We start from the raw sequence: 18,964 nt of genomic DNA, 5'->3' as shown, positions 1-18,964 counted from the left end.
AGATACAAGTCCTTTATCAGATATATGACTTGCAAATATTTTCTCAGTCTTTGACTTATATTTTCATTTTCTGAAATTTAATTAACTAAATTCATTAATTTAATTTTGATGAAGTATGATTTTTTCTCTCTTATGGATTGTACTTCTGGTGTGGAATCTAAGAATTCTTTGGCCAACCTTCTTCATGATTATGTGTTCTTGAAACCTACTTTACTTTTCCAGAGAAGCAGCTATTTTAACTAAAGTAGCAAGTTATTTTCATAGTCAAAGATTTTACAAGATGAGCTGCTTTTTACTAAGTTTTAAAATGTTTCCCAGTACTTATTAACTGTAATAGGTCCTAGTTATACTAAAACTGTCTGATTTGAAAGGAACAAAAACTGAGGTGGATCTTTTCATGAAATAAGTGCCGATTCCAAAATAAACCATCAAGCTTGTGAAATAGGTCAACTCTAGTCTCTTTAAAAATGATAGTAATTTAATCAAAGCGCTTTGGTTGAATGTCAAAGGGATTGTCTCCTGATTGACCAGTACCTCTAAGGTTGTAAAAACTAAAATATAGAACCACGTCATTCTTTTGTAACATGCAAAACTCTGAGGTTCCCACAAGGAAATAAATATTTCAACAAGTAAATAATTTGAAGATAAAAAGATATTTTAAAAGACTTTTCTATGAGCCACTGCTGAAACAATTAGGAAAAACTAGAGCTATTTTGAGGCAAATGTCTGGAGAGCTCATCAGAATTTGAAAGGACGGTGAGACAGGATCTGCTTCAGTGCACAGAAATATGTGACAGCCTTTGAAACTGTTTAGCTGAAACTGACATGAGCTCCCATTAGAAACTTTTTTTGAAAACATTTCCAACCTAAAACAGTTGTACTTTTTGGAGTTCCATTCGTTCCCGGGACCCAGTCTCGATGCTGGTGAAGTCCTTTCGGACCCGGCAGCGACTTCACTTTCCAGGGCTGGCACCAAGACAGGAAGGGCACTAAGCAGGAACAAGGGCTGGCTGTCCGGGCAGTGGCCCTGCTTCCTTTCTCTTACGGTGATGGGAAAGACTCAGACGATTATCCAGGCTTCTTCAGGGGTCCTTAGAACATCCTCTGATCCCCTGTGTCCCACAGTAACATGCACGTCCTAATTCCGTATAATGAAGTTGACTCTGGGAAGGGGCCTTGGGCATGATGTGGTGTTTAATCTTACTGTCCATGATAATGTTTCAATCCTGCAGAAATGCTATGTACTACTACTTCTTTATATATTTACAGATTGTTTTGACTTTTAGAATAATTATTTTTCTTCTACAATTTTATATAAAATATGTAAATAGCAACTTAATGGAGTATGCAAAGCAAGAAAATTGAGACACTGTTTCATCAGTTCTCTGTGGTGAAAGCTACTTAATGGGGTCTTGTGATAGGTAATATGTCATTAAAAAGTAGTGAGAACAGCTGGGAAATGATGCAATGTCAACTTGAAGAGCAGTGTCTAGATTTCTTCCACTGAGAGGGCAGGGCCCCTGCTTCTCTCACTGTCATTGTGAAAGCAGAGCGCTGAGGTCAATGTCAACTTGTCAGTCATACCTGTGAAGTGACAGGATGGCCCAGGAAGGAGAAAGGTGCAGTAACTCAGCCAGGTGCCGATCACTTCTTAGGTCGAGGAGAGTATGCAAGTGCTTCTAAAGAAACCGATCAAAATCTCCCTCAGGGATGGAAGGGCGATCTGGCTGGGACATCTGTCACCCCACTGATCGCCAGGGTGGATTCGGCTGATCTGGCTGACACCCTCAGCACGGCGACTTGTGCGTCCCTCCCAAAGCTGCGCACTGGGTCATAGGGGACGACCTTCCCCTATAGAGGAGGACCGTTCTTCGGTCAAGGCTATATGAGTAGCTGCGCTCCCCTGCTAGGATCTCCAAACAAGCTCTCAACGTCCGTTTGTAGGAGAACGTAGGGTAGTCAAACTTCCAAGACTCCAGACACCTCCAAATGAGGTGCTGCATGTGCCAGTCTGCCTTTCTTTAAAAACAAACAAACACACCCAGATCTCCCTCAGGGGGTCTGGCTATCTCCCCGAGTCTTTTCCCACTCCAAAAGGTGATGCCACAAGTTCTGAAACTAATTTGATTTACCTGTTTCACTTTGCAGTATCTCTCATCACGTTCTGCCTTGAAAACAGGTGTGAAAAGGTGCCTCTGTGCCCACCCCCCAGGAGTGACATGTGGCAGCTAGTGTTGAAGTCTCCTGTATGACAGTAGTTTACTTCGGAGCAGGATGCTGTGAACATTCCGGGTCACGTGTCTGGGCCCGGAGTTTCTCTAGGCTGTGTACACTTGGGAGTAAAATAGCTGCATCAGAGGCAAGAGCATCTTCACCTTTCCGGGGTGCGCCGTATGGCTCGGACAGTGGGTCCGCCTTTGTACGCTCACCCAGGAGAATGCGAGAGTTCCCGTGCTCTGCGTCCTCACGCAATTCTTGGTATTGTCAGAATTCATCACTTTTGCCGATCTGAGGTGTATGAGTGATATCTCATTACAGTCTCTGGTTACTGCTGAGGGAAAGCATCTTTTTGTAGTTATTAACCATGCAGCACTGGTTTCTTCTGTGGATCGCTTTCTTTTGCCTATTTAGTCATTGGACTATTTGGTTTTTTCTTATTATCAGAAGTTCTTCAGATCCTAATTATCTTCTTCCTGGCTATATTTTCCCTTTTCCAGTTGTTTACTGCATTTTTGTATGCATTAACGTTAGTAAGTTAAAGGCAGTCAAATGTGTCCATCTTTTCTCAGGGATTTGTAGTTTTTGTCTTAAATCATCTTTCTATTCTCCACAGTCATAAAGACATTCTCACAGTATAGTTTTAAGTCTTATTTTTTAGGTCTTTTCTTGCACCCGAAATTGATTTTGGTGTATGATACAGGCTAGAGATCTGATTTTTTTTCATTACTGATAACGAGTTGCCCTAGCACCATTTATCTTACACTCTCCAACTGAAAGTTTTCACGTGCAGGGGGAGAACTTAAATTTCTAGTCTCTTTTGGCTTACACACTTCTTTCTGTACTGATCCCACACTGCCTTGATTAGCGTAGCTTTATAATGAATACTGAAATATGGCTAATGGAGTCTCCCAGCTGCTTCTTCCAGAGTTTGATGGTTATTCCTGGCTTTTCGATCTTCACAAATGTTAGCATTAACTTGACAAGGGTCACGCACACAATTCTATTTTAAGTTTTATTGGAATTATTTTTCATTTATAGATAAATTGGGAGAATACAACAATTGAGGAAGAAAATTCCTGTGTGTGATCGAGTCTTCCATAAACATAATGTCTGTCTCCGTTTACTTAGAACTTTTTAACTGCTTTCAATAATTTAAAAATTTTGTCCAAAAGATCCTGTACATCTTATATAAGATTTATCTCTAGGAACCCTATATTTTGTGTTGATATTGTAAATTACACCTTCTAAAAACTTCAGTTTTCTGAGCTCTTTGGTGGCATATAGACAGACATAAAATTGATTTAAGTATATTATATCAATATATTGCTGAATGCTCTTATTGTTTCTAGGGGGAGGGGTAGAGGGAAAGAATCTTGAGCATGTGGAGCCCCATGTGGGGATCGATCTCACAACCCTGAGATCGTGACCTGAGCCAAAACCAATAGTCAGACACTTAACTGGCTGAGCCATCCAGGCGCCCCGCTTTTATTGTTCCTAAGAAATGTGAGTGTAGATTCGCTTGGGTTTTCTAAAGAAAGTCATATATTTGGTGGTAATTAAGTTTTCTTTCTTCTTCACTCATAACAAATTGGGATGTGTTTTGTTATGACTAATGGAAACAGGAGCTTTAAAGAAGCCTGTTTCTTTTTCTCCTCATGTAACAAAGTACAGGGATAAGTAGTTCCAGGGCATGGCTTCTGTGGTTCCATCAGCCTTTGCCTCAAAATTGTAAGAGGTTGCAACTCCAGCCACTCAGGTCCCCCGTTCAGCATCAGGACAAAGGAAAGGGCAGAGGGGAAGACGGGGTAGCACATGTAGCAGGAAAGCAAGGCTTTAGGGATTCCACCGTTTCCAGAAATCCTTCCTGCATCTAGTCTTTGGCCTCAGTGGCCGGAACTACCCAGCAGCCACCCTCGCTGTGGAAGAGGCTGGGATGTAAAGTTTTGTATCTGAAGACATGGGCGTCCCAAGTGAAACCGAGGTTCTGTCAGGGAGGAAGAAGAGAATCAGTAGGACTCTGCTCTTCTATCAAGAAATGTCTTTTCTTTGTCCACCATCTTGATGAACAGTTTGGCTACACATATAGAATAAAATCTTATTTTCACTCTCTGTTGGCCATATTCTTAGGGATTTCTCTTGTAGCTGTTGAAGAATTTGCAGTTAAGCAAACTGACTCTTATGCGTTTATAATCATCTTTAACTCTGTCTTTTAGACCTCATTTTTCTTTGATGTCGTAAAGTTTTACTACCATATGCGTAAGTGTAACCTTTCTTGTATTCTAGTTGGTTTTCCTTCGCCCTGATAAGTGGTATAGTTTATCGCTTGTGCAAATTTTTCAGATATCCCCATTTTTCAGATAAGGACACATGGTGATTCCAAGCTTTAGGCAGTGATTTGCCTAAATTCACATCATTAGGGATTGATGCACTCAAAATTTGAATTCAAGTGTTTAATGCTCTTTTTCCTTGTTTCCAGTTAGTAAATGAAAGACTTGCCATCAAAGGTAAGTTGATGTTAAAAAAAAATCACTAAAATGAATTTGGGATAAAGAGAAGAAAACAAGAAGAAGGCACGTATATGGGGAAAGCAAGAAATGGAAAGGCTTAGGAAGAAGAATTTAAATTCTCTGGGATGGAGCTCTTAACTTCTTTACACTTTGGCCTAAGAAAGTATCAAATGGAATTGCCTTCCATTTGCCCAGTCCTCTTATTTATAACACTCAAATTGAGTGTGAAATTATGCATTCATTGTTCCTTCTTTTATGTTTTTTCAAAGTATAGAAATAAATGACAGAATGAAATAATTTCATAGCACTGACTGAAAGAGACTCAAATCTAACCCAAGTGGAATATTTTTGAAGGGAAGAAATTAAGAGAAAACCATTTGAAAAGATTTTTCATCTCAGCGGAAAATAATTTATAGTAAGTGTGTATAGGTACCAAGATTTTCTGCAGGAGTTCTCTGTGAGGATTTTTAAGTGCCAGCCTAACAAGGGAACAGCTTATGGATCTATAAAACTACCCTTGGTAAAAATGCAGTTTCAATGAGAAGCACCCTTAATTCTCACTCCATTATGACTCAAAGTGATTCTGGTCGGTTAGTGTTTAAAGTCTGGGGTGCAGGGGAGAGGTCCGTGCTGGAGATAGACGTTTGGGACTCGTTGGCTTATAAGTGTCATGGTTCAGCAATAGCTGTGCCCACTTGGGTTATAACCTTTTGTGAGCTAATGCCACTAATGTGTGAGATGTTTTATATTTTTAGGTGTCTTTATTACTATTTTTAATTATTGCTTTTCTAGTCCAGTGCTTAAAAAATGGCACTCTGAATCTGTGACATCAGTATTTCCTGTTTGATTCAAGGACAATATCTTTTGTATCTTTTTCTTTTTTAAGATTTATTTATTTATTCTAGAGAGTGAGTGTGCAGTGTGGGGGGGGGGTGCAGAGGGAGAGAGAGTCTTAAGCAGACTCTGTACTGAGTGTGGAGCTCAGTGCAGGGCTCGATCTTAGGATCCTGAGATCATGACCTGGGCCAACAAGAGTCGGATGCTTAACTGACTGCACCACCCAGGCACCCCAGTGTCTTTTGTATCTTAATTCTTTGATAACTGGTGACCCAATTTGAATTGAGCTAAAGATATTATTAAAATTTTTACATAAAACACATGTGTTAGAGATCAAAGGTGATAATCAGGATGGCTTTTTTTTTTCTTTTTTTGCCTCTGTCTTGCCCAGAGGAAGCTGTTAGTGAAAGTTTTCCACCCCTAAACCATTTTCTTGAGTTTAGAAATAGGTGAAATGACCATATTTCATCATATTTAAGATGTCATTGATTATAAGATGCATAATTATGTTCACTAAGGAAAAAAATACTAATTATAATTGCAGAGATGAGGGGGAAATGTACATGTTAGAACTGACAAAATATGGTAGATCAAATAGCACAGAACTAATTATCAAATTATATGCAGAGACATAATTTGTTTATATAATTTGCTTAATTTATTGACTTCTAAGAAGTCAGCTAGGATTCTGATAAGGACCATGTTGATTCAGCGGATCAGTTTGAGAAGTAAATCCATCTTATACCAATGTTAAATCTTCCAACACATGAACCTGGGGTACTTTCATTTAGATCTTTAATTTCTTTCAACAAAGTCTTTCTGTTTTCATATTCTAAGCTTTTACTTCTTTTGTTAAATTTGTTCCAAAGTATTGTATTGTTTTAATACTATTGTGAATGGAATTCTCTTCTTAATTTCATTTTTAGGTTGTTCATTGCAAGTGTATAGAAATAGAATTGATTTTTTTATAAATTGATCTTATATCCTACAACCTTGCTGAATTCATTTATTAGTACTAATGGTGTTTTAGTGGATTTCTTAGGATTTTTTAAATATTCAAGATTATGTCCTCTGCAAATGGATGTGGATTCTCTTGTTTCTTTTTCTTGCCAAATTGTCCTGCCTAGAACCTCAATAATACTGAAAGCAGCAAGTGTGGACATCCTTGTCCTGTTACTGATCTTAGATGGAAAGCATCCAGTCTTTCACCATATATATGATGCTAGCTGTTGGTTTTTCATAGATGTCTTTTATCAGATTGAGGAAATTTCATTCTAGTCATAGTTTGTTGAGTGTTTTTTTATCATGAAATAGCATGGATTTTGCTTTTGTTAATTTGTCTATTGAGATGATCATGTGATTTTTGTGTGTTTGTTTGTTTGTTTTAATTCTATTGATATAGTGTATTACATTAGTTGGATTATGGATGTTAAACCAAACTTGCATCTTTGGGACAAACCTCACCTGGTCATGATGTACAGTTCTTTTTATATATTGCTGGATTCTGTTTTCTATTTTGTTGAGGACTTTTGTATCCATATCCTAAGATAAATTGTTTCATAGGGTTTTTTTGTTTTGTTTTGCTTTGTGATGTCTGACTGGTTTTAGTGTCAGGATAATACTGCTACCTGGTCTTGAAGTCTAGGCATTCAAGAAGGAAACTCCGGGGAACTCCAAGGCAACAAAAGTGAGACACAAGGGAAGTAGGTCTAGCAGGCAGGATGAAGACTAGGGAAGGACAAAGCGTAGAGGGAACTCTGGTTGCAGGGGAGATACCTGGCGTATGTTCTGATCCAAAGACAGGTGGTGCCTTGCACCTTGGCCCTCTTTTGTCTGCTTACTGCCACAAAGAGAAGAGAGGGGAGGGAAGGAGAACTACAGGGCCATCTTGTTTCTAATTAAAAAACAGCAGGGGCTAGCTGGCCCTTTAGAGGAGTATAGATCACTGAACATTGAAGCAAGCACAACTTTATGGGGAAGAAGTTGCGTTTACGTGAAAATTATATACAATATCCTATAAGTGTTCTTTTAAAAATCACATATCTCTACACATGGACAGGAGAAATTTTCTCCCTTCTGTATTTAGTTAGCCATCAATGACTTCCAATCTCCATGGCTTTATTTGATTAATTTAGAAAAGTCATTAATGGTTTCATAGCCCATTTTTATTTATAAATGGAAAGTGCTAGCTATAAATTTCAGTATTGATTTTTCTTCATTAATAGTTTTACACTAAGAATCTTTTTAAACCTCAAAAGTAAAAAGTTCACTTACAAATTTATGTAAATTTAAATGTGTGATGCAGGGGTGAAAGATGTGTTTTTCATAATAGCCATACCTATAATATTACATTTATATTATTTATATAATTTAGGATCATAATTGCAAATAAATATTTTCACAGGTTTTTCAAGGAGGCCTTACATTTCTATTTGTAGAGTACTGAGTATTTCCAAGTATTTAGTAAAACTTTAAAATGTAATAGTGTGTACCAGTTTCATTACTCTAGGCTGCATTGAATGATTTTTTTTTTTTTAAGATTTTATTTATTTATTTATTTATTTGAGAGAGAGAGAATGAGAGACAGCATGAGAGGGAGGAGGGTCAGAGGGAGAAGCAGACTCCCTGCCGAGCAGGGAGCCTGATGCGGGACTCGATCCTGGGACTCCAGGATCATGACCTGAGCCGAAGGCAGTCACTTAACCAACTGAGCCACCCAGCGCCCTGCACTGAATGATTTCTTATGCTTTGGACTACATTATGGGAATAGCAGAATATTACTTTCTTTATTAGCAGGATGTATTAAAAAAAAGAAATCTTGTTGATACTACATCTTGATTTTTTTTTATGCATTCTATACAGTATGCCAGCAAATGACAATTTCTATGATGTATGGGCCGGACTGTGTGAATGCTATCTCCTTTACTTAGATTCTAGAGTAATTATACTATCATAATGTCAAGATGATAGTATCACAATAATGTCATCGGTTATTGAGACCTATGATTTTTAAGTGAAATAACTAACATCTAAAAACGACTTCCAAAAATAAGTAAGTAAATAAAAATGACTTCACAAACCACACGGCTTCCTGGAGCCAGAGCTGACCTAAAACTCAGGTGTCTCAGCTCCTAGCACAGAACTTTCTCCTCCTAGCACAGCAGGAAATTTTGATGTTTGATAACAGATCTAAAGTTAAAGATAGATAAACCTAAAGTGTGTGATGTTTGACAGATTAAAAAAATAACCATCTTTGTTAAATTTTTCATGATGTAAGTTTTCAGATGTATCAGTTTCAAATTGCTACTGGAACAAATTACCACAAACTAGTGGCCTAAGCAGTGCATCCATTATCTTATAGTTCTGGAGGCCGGAGTTCTAAATGGGTCTTAAAAAAGCAAAAATCAAGGTATTGAAGAGATGCCTTCCTCTTGGAAGCTCCAGTGGAGAATCCTTTGCTCACCATTTCCAGCTTCTGGAGGCTGCGCACATTTCTTGACCATGATTCCTTCCGCCATCTTCAGGCTAGCAGCATAGCATCATCGTATCTCTCTCTCTGACCTCTGCTTCCGTTGTTCTGTCTCTTCCTCCAACGTTGACTCTGTAGCTTCCTGCTTTTAAGGAATTTGTGATTACACTGGGACCACCTGAATGATCCAGGATAACCCCATGTCGGAATTTTGATTTAATCACACCTTGCAAAACTCCTCCTGCCCTATAAGTGATTTATTCACAGGCTCCAGGGATTACAGTGTAGACATTGTGGGGGTCCATTATTCAGCCTCCCATATCAGGTTTGTACTCAATGAATTCAATAATTTTCTGAAATAATACTTACTGAATATAGTGATTAGATCATTGAATCTTTACAGTTACCCCGAAAACTAACGTGTGAAGACTTGTTTATATTGCCGTTGAGAAACTGAATTTCAGTGTTGTCATTCATCTAGCCTCAGATAACTTGTGATAAAGACTCAAGACAAAATAAAAACAAAACAAATTGTGTGAGCACGATTTATTTGGTGTCCACAAAGGAGAAGAACGAGAGTAACAATTTCCATCCATCCGTTTTCTGTTCGCCAAGGATTGTCCTCAGGTTTAACCAAGTCTATATTCTGATCCGTGAGAACCACACAGGAAGTCTGGCTTGCATAGGCCAGAGGCAGAAGCTCCATTCGTCTGGAGGGTTGTAAGCAGTCTCTTATTAGACATGTTTGGTTTTTTTTATTTATTTTTTTTATTTTTTTAAAGATTTTATTTATTTATGTGACAGAGAGAGACACAACGCGAGAGGGAACACAAGCAGGGGGAATGGGAGAGGGAGAAGCAGACTTCCCGCTGAGCAGGGAGCCCGATGCGGGGCTCGATCCCAGGACCCTGGGATCATGACCTGAACCGAAGGCAGACGCTTAACGACTGAGCCACCCAGGCGCCCCACATGTTTGTTTGTTTTTTAATCCTTTTTATATTTCTTACCTGTTTAGCCTTTGAAGCTCTACTTACATGAGAAACTGATAGTTTCTATCAAAAACAGGTAAAAGTGGCACCTGGGTGGCTCAGTTTTTTGAGTGTCTGACTTGATTTTGGCTCAGGTCATGATCTCTGGTCGTGAGATCATGTTGGGCTCTAGGCTTAGCTTGCAGAGTCTGCTTGAGATTCTCTCCCTCCTCCCCTAAAATAAATAAATAAATCTTAAAAAAAAAAAACGGGAACAATCTGATGTGTGATTAAGATGGTGAAAACACAAAAGGCAGAAAATTTGACTCTTCCTTATATTGCTTTTATAGCCACATATTATTAGTCTCAGGGCTCTAAAGGTCATTAAAGATCAAGTAGGTAGTAATGAATTAACTGAGCACACCTACACCATCAAACTACTCGTTTATTCATGCCACTCTTGCTGTTATTTCTACCCCTTACACACACACACACACGCACACGCACACACACACACTCACGTCCTTGTACCATGAGATCTTACAAGTTTGGGTTTTCTTAGCATGTACCTAGATTTGGTCAGTCAGGGGTTATACAAAACGGCCACTTCCAATAAGTTCTGAATATTAGTGCTGAGGAATCATTGCACAAAATGACAATCCTGGGAAACTCTAGGACCCAGCTTTTATGAAGAAGGCAAAGTTAGTGGTGGTGTTGGTAAGCAGTAGATATTATTTCTCTGGAGAGAAAAGTACAAAGAGGAGCAAGATTATTTTTAGACTTTGTCATTGAGAAGGATTTTCAAATATTCTGTTTGTAAGCCAGTATTATATTTTCAGACATTTAAAGTTAATAACATATGGCCCACTACAAACCTGTATTAAAAATATATTTCATTAACTCAGCTCTGGTTCTGTTTTCTGTGTTGTAGGATTTGAACCAGACATGAATGATTTCTCTTCTCTTAAGGCCTTGCCCTTTTGTGATTCTGCTGAGAGCACAAGGAACCAACAATAATTTACTATATGCCATAATCATCCTGTTTTGTTTTTAGAAAACTACCTACAACCTGACAACACACATTTATTATGGTTGATTCTAGGCATTTAAATATGAAAACAATTAACGTGCATTTGTAGGGAATATGACAAATGGGAATTTGCAAGCAGACCAATTTTTCACTGACCTGCATTCAAGAACACTATTATAACTCAGGTTTGCCTACCCAGTTTTTAAATGAGTTGATTTCCTAGTATTTATGTGGGCAGGTTGACGGATGAAAATGACTTCAGTGTAAGCTCAAGAGTCCCCTTCCGTTTCCCCTCCTCCAGGTTGCACTTTTGTGCTGATTCAGATGTGCACTCTGTGCATTCAACCATCTAGTTAATATATTGAGACAAGAAAGCAATAACTTGTGGTCATTACATGAATTGTAGAGAAAGAATCAAGGGGTGCAGGTGAATAAACTTTTACTGTGGAAATAGCTCACAGGGTATAATTTTCTACTGAGTCCAAATAATCATACTCTGCATTGTGAATAGCACCTTCATGTACCCCATCTCTCTTTTCTCTACACTCACTGTCATCTGATTTAACATCAACCCTCTTACTAATGCAGAGTATTATTATCCCCATTTTATAGATGAGGAAACAGTCACAGGATATTAAATGAATTGTCCAAGTTCATATTTCCTGAGTCCTGAGTTCATATTTCCTGAATTGTCCAAGTTCATATTTCCTGAGTCCTCATATTTCCTGAATCAACCATAATAAATGTGTGTTAGGTTGTAGGGAGTTTTCAAAAAACAAAACAGGATGATTATGGCATATAGTAAATTATTGTTAGTTCCTTGTGCTCTCAGCACATAGGATGGATCCACCACTGATGATTTACATAACTGTTTTTAAAAGCTTTGGACAGAGTGAGGGGCGCCTGGGTGGCTCAGTTGTTAAGCGTCTGCCTTCGGCTCAGGTCATGATCCCAGGGTCCTGGGATCGAGCCCCGCGTCGGGCTCCCTGCTGAGCAGGAAGCCTGCTTCTCCTTCTTCCACTCCCCCTTCTTGTATTCCCTGTCTCGCTGTCTCTTTCTCTGTGTCAAATAAATAAAATCTTAAAAAAAAAAAAAAAAAGCTTTGGACAGAGTGAAATATCCTATCTCAAACTCCTTTCTCTAAATGAAAGTGGGATTTTCCTTGAAATTGGGCAACATCAAAGACGAAGGAGATAGAAATTAACATCTTAGCAATTAAAATCCTGCTGCAAGCCCCACCTAAGACACTCCTCTCCACTCTGTAAGACCCAAATCACACGGTAGAATCCACACAACTTTGTAGAGTGGGTAATTCAGGTGTAATTTATGCTCACTGTGATATTTCTGGGTGATTATAAACCAAATGTCAGTCACCATGGTTCTCAAGATACTTGTAATAAAGAGTCAACGGGGAAACAAAGTTTATTTAGCATTCACAAAGGAGGATAAATGGTTAAAACAGAATTTTTGAGTGTCTACAGATTCAAGGATGAAAAAGAAAGAAGAGTGATAAAAGGGCAGGATGGCTTAGTTGCAGGAGGTTTAGATTGCATGCAGTTTTCTCAGCAGCGAGCTACCACTCTGTCCTCTAGATTGCTTGGAGGCCAAATTGTGAAAAGGTGGAAAATAGTTGGAGAATACTAGGCTTAAATTAAAAGAAGGGGAGATCAAACTGGGGAAATGTCCAGTATGCAGACTAAAATAGAAGCCTCCGTATAAAAGGGCTTTTCTATCTAGCTGTGTACCCCAAATGAAGTTTGTGAAGAAATATTTACTTTTTTTTTTTTTTTTTTTTGGCTGTAGTTCAAGGGAAACTAAAGATACAAATTACATAGAGAGGAGGTAAATTCTCAAGCTTAATTACGCATCAGGGAACTACACTGTAGTCTTCTTTCCTCTTCCAGAGAGGAGAATAGGATTGAACTAGCAAGAGAAGGTAGAAATCCTCTGGCTCTGAGATTTAAAAACAGCCAAAAGAGGGACAAATCAATGCTTTAAACCCCTTGACAAAACAAGTCTCTGGAGATTATTATATAACATGTAACTTACCTTCTTTCTATACAGTTTGTACCTTGAATTTCCCTTGAAGTGCAGCAGAAAAACATACGCAGATGTTTACTTCGGTTAATAATGTGGCGGAACGAGGACAGTAGGGTTCAGATTCTGACTCTAAAGTGAGGGTGTTCCATGGTACTGGGACACCATTCGGACTCCTCACCTGAGGATTCATAGATGATGTCAAGACTTTCTTCAGTTTGAACACAGGCTGCGGAAGCCACAGAGAAACGGAGGAGTCCTGATTATAAATGCCAACAACTTAGATTTTCACGGAGACGTCCATCTCCTCACTTCCTTACGTGCTGGTAATTAAGAGAAGCAGTAACTGGACCAGAATCAGGGGGTGTTTGTTTGAAAGCTGTGTCAGGGGCTGACGTTGCGTTGTGTGGACCCATCTCGCAGAGGTTTCCTTGGATGTGGTTCACTGTATGAAAGTGCTTTGAACATCACGGAGGAGGATGTCCTGTGGCATCACTAGAGTTGATAATCTCCTGCTGAAGGTCCTCATTCTTCAGAAGTTCACAGTGAAGCCAGGAATGGGAAATAATTACTATTCCTCATTTACATTGAGACAGAGTTGAAGCTCAGTTCAATAAATTGTTCTTTGATAAAGATTCGTTAGCAGTATTGCTGTCTCTCAGAAGCCCTGGTGCTCATGTCAACACTTTGGCTTCCTTCCCGAAGCTTAATTGCAAGGATCACTTTGGGCAAATCTCATTGGCCTTTTTGACTCATCTGCTTTCTAGACCCATTTAATTGCAAATTAACAACCTGTCTCTCTCACCTATCCCTAAATCTGGTTTTCCTTCTGTGTATGTATATATGTGTGTGTGTGTGTTAAAGAATGTGCTTAGACAAAAAAATTATCCAAGCAAGAAGCCTTTCTGATTTTTTTTTTAAAGCCAGCTACAACTGATAACCAACTTTTATTTTTAGCCATTTAAAAAAAATTATTTGCACTGTATTAGTGGCAGTTTAAATGTGACATGTAGTTAAGAAAAATACAAATTTACACCTGTGGTGTTTTCAATTGACCTGTATCCCACCAAAGGCTGATATGGGATAGACAAGGATAAAGAAGTTTTATTTCCTACAGCCTTGCCTGGTACATGCTAATTACTATGTGAATTACCTAAATAACTTTCACCCCTTGTAGATGGATGGGACAGATCCATGACTCAGGGCGAAATCTGGTTTGTGCTTATGGGACAAAGTAAATAAGGACAGTGATACTGGCTTCGGTCTCGTCCTGGTTCTGCGGCGATTCCAATATAAGTATGAGCACTGGTCTCATCTGCCCCAAGTTTTCAGTTCTCTTTTGTTTAAAATGAGTGACCTTGAACGAAGTAATCTCAGCCTCTTTCATCTCTAGTGTTAGTCCTCTTTACTCTCATAGCAGAATTGTACTCTTTTGTTCTTTCCTCCTGAATGCCTGTGAAAAGCACTCGAGGTCCAGTGCGCAAGCCTTCTCCCCAAGACTTGAGCCCATCCCCCAGTATTCCCAGTGTGTGTTCTCCCTTGAACATCTTTCCCTGCCTCCCACTGATCTTACTCCTCTCCAAGGGCCACTTCAAATCATGTCCTTCGTGAAGCTTTCCTACAAAATGTGATTTCTCTTTCCTTTGAATTCCAAAAGTGGGCTGTGCAGCCCTTATGTGTACTTACCTGTGAGCATCTTTGTGCAGATTTCTTACTCCCTTTACTGGAATGCATTCGCCTTAAAGATTTGGTACCTGTTACCTCTGATGACTCCTGGGAGGCTAGAATCGTGCCTTGCATGTTTTGTCATTAGCAACCTTGTTTAAATCAGCATGTGCGTTTTCTCCACATGAATTTTGGAACCGAGTCAACTGCACTACAGTGAAAGATGTTGAAGCAAGAGTTCTTTATCATAAATCTTTAAAACAATTAGGATAGTAAAGGAGAAGTTGAATTTTAATGGTGAAAATAGCTATAAAGTGTGCCAGAAGTTGATAAGGCTTAAAGTGATGCCATTCAGAATGTGATTATAACCAGAGACAGTTTTGAGTGTGAGCGAGTGTGTGTTGGAGAGGGGCCTACCTAGGGATGGTCCATGGAGGCCTGAATTTCGAAATCTCACTGTATGGTGGATTTGGGGTTTTAAAGGAACTCACTGTTCCCCTAGATGATGTCTCTTGCCCATTTCTTTACTGCCGTGAGCATGAGGCAAGGTCTAAAACATTTTTTTTTGTTCCCCCGCCCCTTTTTTTTAAAGATTTATTTACTTATTTTAGAGAGAGCACACATAGGGATCTCCAGCAGACTCGTGCACGGGATTCTCGAGCAGACTCTGAGCGCAGAGCCCTGCAGGAGGTGCTCTCACAACCCTGAGATCTGACCTGAGCTGAAATCAACTTTACTGTCACCCAGGCGCCCCTGGTTCCCTTTTTATAGATGTTGGAAATCATATAAAACTATAATTTGAGAACAAGTATCATTATAAAAACAAAGGCAGATGAAATTGATTCTCTCATTGTGTGTCTGTTCATGAAACTTAGAAGATTTGCTTTGCAAAAAGAGAGAAAACAAAGAACTCCTAGTTCTGCTTTACTGTGTCCTACAGGGTGTTCTTACAGTATCATGTAAATGTAAAAAGTGCATTCGCATTTGTTCCAACTGTTTTATATCTATATTTTATCCACTTACCTAGACTGTATATGTCTTTAGTTTTGGGCCCCTTAGGTTTTGTTCCCATCCTACTTAGTAAAATCCTTAACACTGGACATTCAAATGACTTGATTAATAATAGGACTCCTTATCAAAGTTGCTCCGTCTTTTTCATATTCAGACCTTCCACATTTCTCTAGCATTGTCAACTGCAAGTAACTAGTGAAGTCATTACTTAGCCTTGGAATCAAGCTTATTTACAGTTTGGTAAAAAATTGTGGATTCTGGAAAAAAAGGCAAAGAAGGTACAGTGAGCAAGGAAGAGGAAAGGATTGTATAGGTTATCTAAAAAGATGCTGCCATTTAAAGAGAATAATGAGTAGGATCATATGCAAAAGAGAGTGAAATTGTTGGATTTCACTGAAGGAATAATTTGGTCAGTCTTGAAAATGCAGAATAGTAGCAGCCTAGTAGGGATGGAAGCCAGATTTCTGTTTCTTAAGGTGGTTAGAAGGGAGTTTTGAGTGCAGACTGAGAGCACAATGGCAGCAGATATGTTAACCTTTGTAAAAGACGTTTATCAGTGATTCAAGAAAAACTATAGGTATGGAGTTTGGTTACCAAGGCGGCCTTTATGTCCAAGATGTAAAAGAAGTCTATGTTGAAAATCAAAGAGAGCTGAGAAACCACAGAGATCCAGGGAGAAATTTCCATTGGGAGAAATGGCGGACAGGCGGGGACAGTGTGCAGGTGACGTCCCTGAGGAGGCTGGAAGGTGGGGTCCAGAGTAGAGGTGGGGGGTTTTAGGAGAGGTATGTTTAGCTCCACCTTCAAAACCAGAAACAGAGATCAAAATGAGAGGTGTGTGGCCTTAGGTATTAAGGCGAAGACACTTCTGGATGAAGGCACTAATCGTAAGTGGCGTGAATCTTTATCAGTAAGTCTGTCACAGCATCAGCAGGCAAGGCACTGGGTATAAGATTGATTTAGAAAGTTTAAAATACCTATCAAGGAGAGGCTGTTAAAACATTAAGTAACTTCTGGACAAATTTCGGACCACAGCAAGGACTCGTTGTTGAGGATTCCTCAGTTCTGACTCAGTTCTTCTGGGGAACAGTGCACAGGGTGGATTGGGGCCGGTGACCATGGGCACCGTAGCCTCGGGCAGCAGCTCTGAAGTCTCCGTCGGTTGTGAATCATACCACAAGTAATCTGTAACTATGAGTAAGTATTATGATTTTGATTGATCCAAAAAAAATTCACTAAAGCAGGTTAAAGGTCACTCTTTTTTTTTTTTTAAGATTTTATTTATTTACTTGACCGAGAGAGCACAGCGGGGGGAGCAGCAGGCAGAGGGAGAGGGAGAAGCCGGCTCCCATCTGAGCAGGGAGCCCAACGAGGGGCTCAGTCCCAGGACGCCAGGATCATGACCTGAGCCCAAGGCAGATGCTTAACTACTGAGCCACCCAGGCACCCCTAGAGGTCACTCTTAAAATAATGTCTCCCTGGCAATTCAGTATGCTTACTTAGCCTGAGAGGACACTGGTGGATTAGGTTCAGGGTTATGGGTCCCGGATGTACTTACACCACCAGCTCTCGGTACCTCGTGCTATGTGCAGGGCTGTTACTCTTTTACCATTAATGCTTATGGCAATCACATATTATTTAGAATGTCACAGTTTAAATTTTACAGTTAGCTGTGTCCTCTGTTTAATTTTACCCATAAACATATTTTTTAATGAAGGTATGAATAGAAGAAAATGCTAGTAGTACCTCACTATTATACTTGCACCTAAACAATCTGAAAACTGTGGCTGGGCGGGGGGTGGGGTAACACTGTCCTGTCAGTCAGTATAGCCACACAAATTTAAGACCAGTTTGTTACATAGAAGTCAACTGATTTATTTTGCCAACTTCATTTCTCATTAAGAAAACGCCCCTCTCTGCTTGGTCTGCTTCTGAGTCCCCTTCTATCTGTCAGCTCAATGATCTAATGGCAACTGATGACTTTAAAAAGGTCTAAATGCCATTGCCTCTCCAATGTGTATCTCCACCTGGACCTTTAATGACTTGCCCTCACATTTAGAATAAACACCTTGCTCCTGTCTGTGCTGCTTGTCCTGCTCCAGATTCTGGCCTTCACCAGGCTGCCCTTGGAGTTCCTATCTTGGGTTCTTTGCATTTGCTTTTCCCTCTGCTTAGAATACTATTCCTCATATCTTCCATGGCCCTCCCACATAGCATAATTCAGGTCTCAGCTTGGGTATTGCTTCTTTACGGAGACTCTTATCTAATAAGATCTAAATTAGCATCCCTGCCCTCCCCGACAAAGCACTCCAGCACTTGCCCTGTTCAGTTTTCTTCAGTGTAATCATCCTTGTTTGATACCATCTCATTAAATTATTGCTATCTGTCTTCCCCTCACAAAGGTGTTTTTTTTTTTTTTAAAGGTTTTATTTATTTATTAGTCAGAGAGAGAGAGAGCGCGTGAGTGAACACAGGGGGAACAGCAGGCTCCCTGCTGAGCAAGGAGCCCGATGCAGGACCTGATCCCAGGACCCTGGGATCATGACCTGGGCCGAAGGGAGACGCTTAGCTGACTGAGCCACCCAGGCATCCCTTCCCCTCACGAAAGTTAAGCCTCACGAGAGCAGGGACTGTTGCCTGTCTAGCTCTCTACTATATCTTGAACACTTAGCACAGTTCCTGCACAGAGTAAGCACTGAGCAAATACTTGCAGAATATGAACTTTTAGTGGGGTTGGGTCAGATGGCAAGTGCCAAAATTAAATCAGGAAAGAAGGATTAGCCTAAGACTTGGCCTTGTGAACCTCCTGTTCTAACTGCATCAGTAAGAATGGAAGGCTCAGCTGGGGTTAGTTGTCCCGGGAGGAATTAGGAACAGTGGACACAGCAGCAGAGTGGGAGGTTGACATGGAGTGGCTACAGCGGTGTGGCTGGAGGCCTATGTCAGACCAAAGACATTGTTTGAAAGAAGGTGGGGAGGGAGGGAGGGAGGAAAGGAAGGAAGGATAGACGAAGGAAGGAAGGATAGATGGAAGGATAGATGAAGGAAGGAAGGAAGGAAGGCTAGGCGAAGGAAGGAAGGAAGGATAGACGAAGGAAGGAAGGATAGATGAAGGAAGGATAGATGAAGGAAGGAAGGATAGACTAAGGAAGGATAGATGAAGGAAGGAAGGAAGGCTAGACGAAGGAAGGAAGGCTAGACGAAGGAAGGAAGGATAGAC

The 18,964-nt window shown here is 39.9% G+C and overlaps 1 protein-coding gene across 5 annotated transcripts in view; it reads left to right on the top strand.

Moving 5' to 3' along the window:
* TPK1 (thiamin pyrophosphokinase 1) overlaps positions 1 to 18,964 on the top strand; it is a 342,443-nt gene that overhangs the window by 240,354 nt on the left and 83,125 nt on the right. The window lies entirely within an intron of this gene.

Source organism: Mirounga leonina, unplaced genomic scaffold (assembly GCF_011800145.1).
Source record: "Mirounga leonina isolate KUSES-001 unplaced genomic scaffold, KU_Mleo_1.0 Mir_174, whole genome shotgun sequence".
NCBI lineage: Eukaryota > Metazoa > Chordata > Mammalia > Carnivora > Phocidae > Mirounga > Mirounga leonina.
The sequence above is the reverse complement of the archived record's forward strand: the minus strand, read 5'-3'. Positions and strand labels throughout refer to the sequence as shown.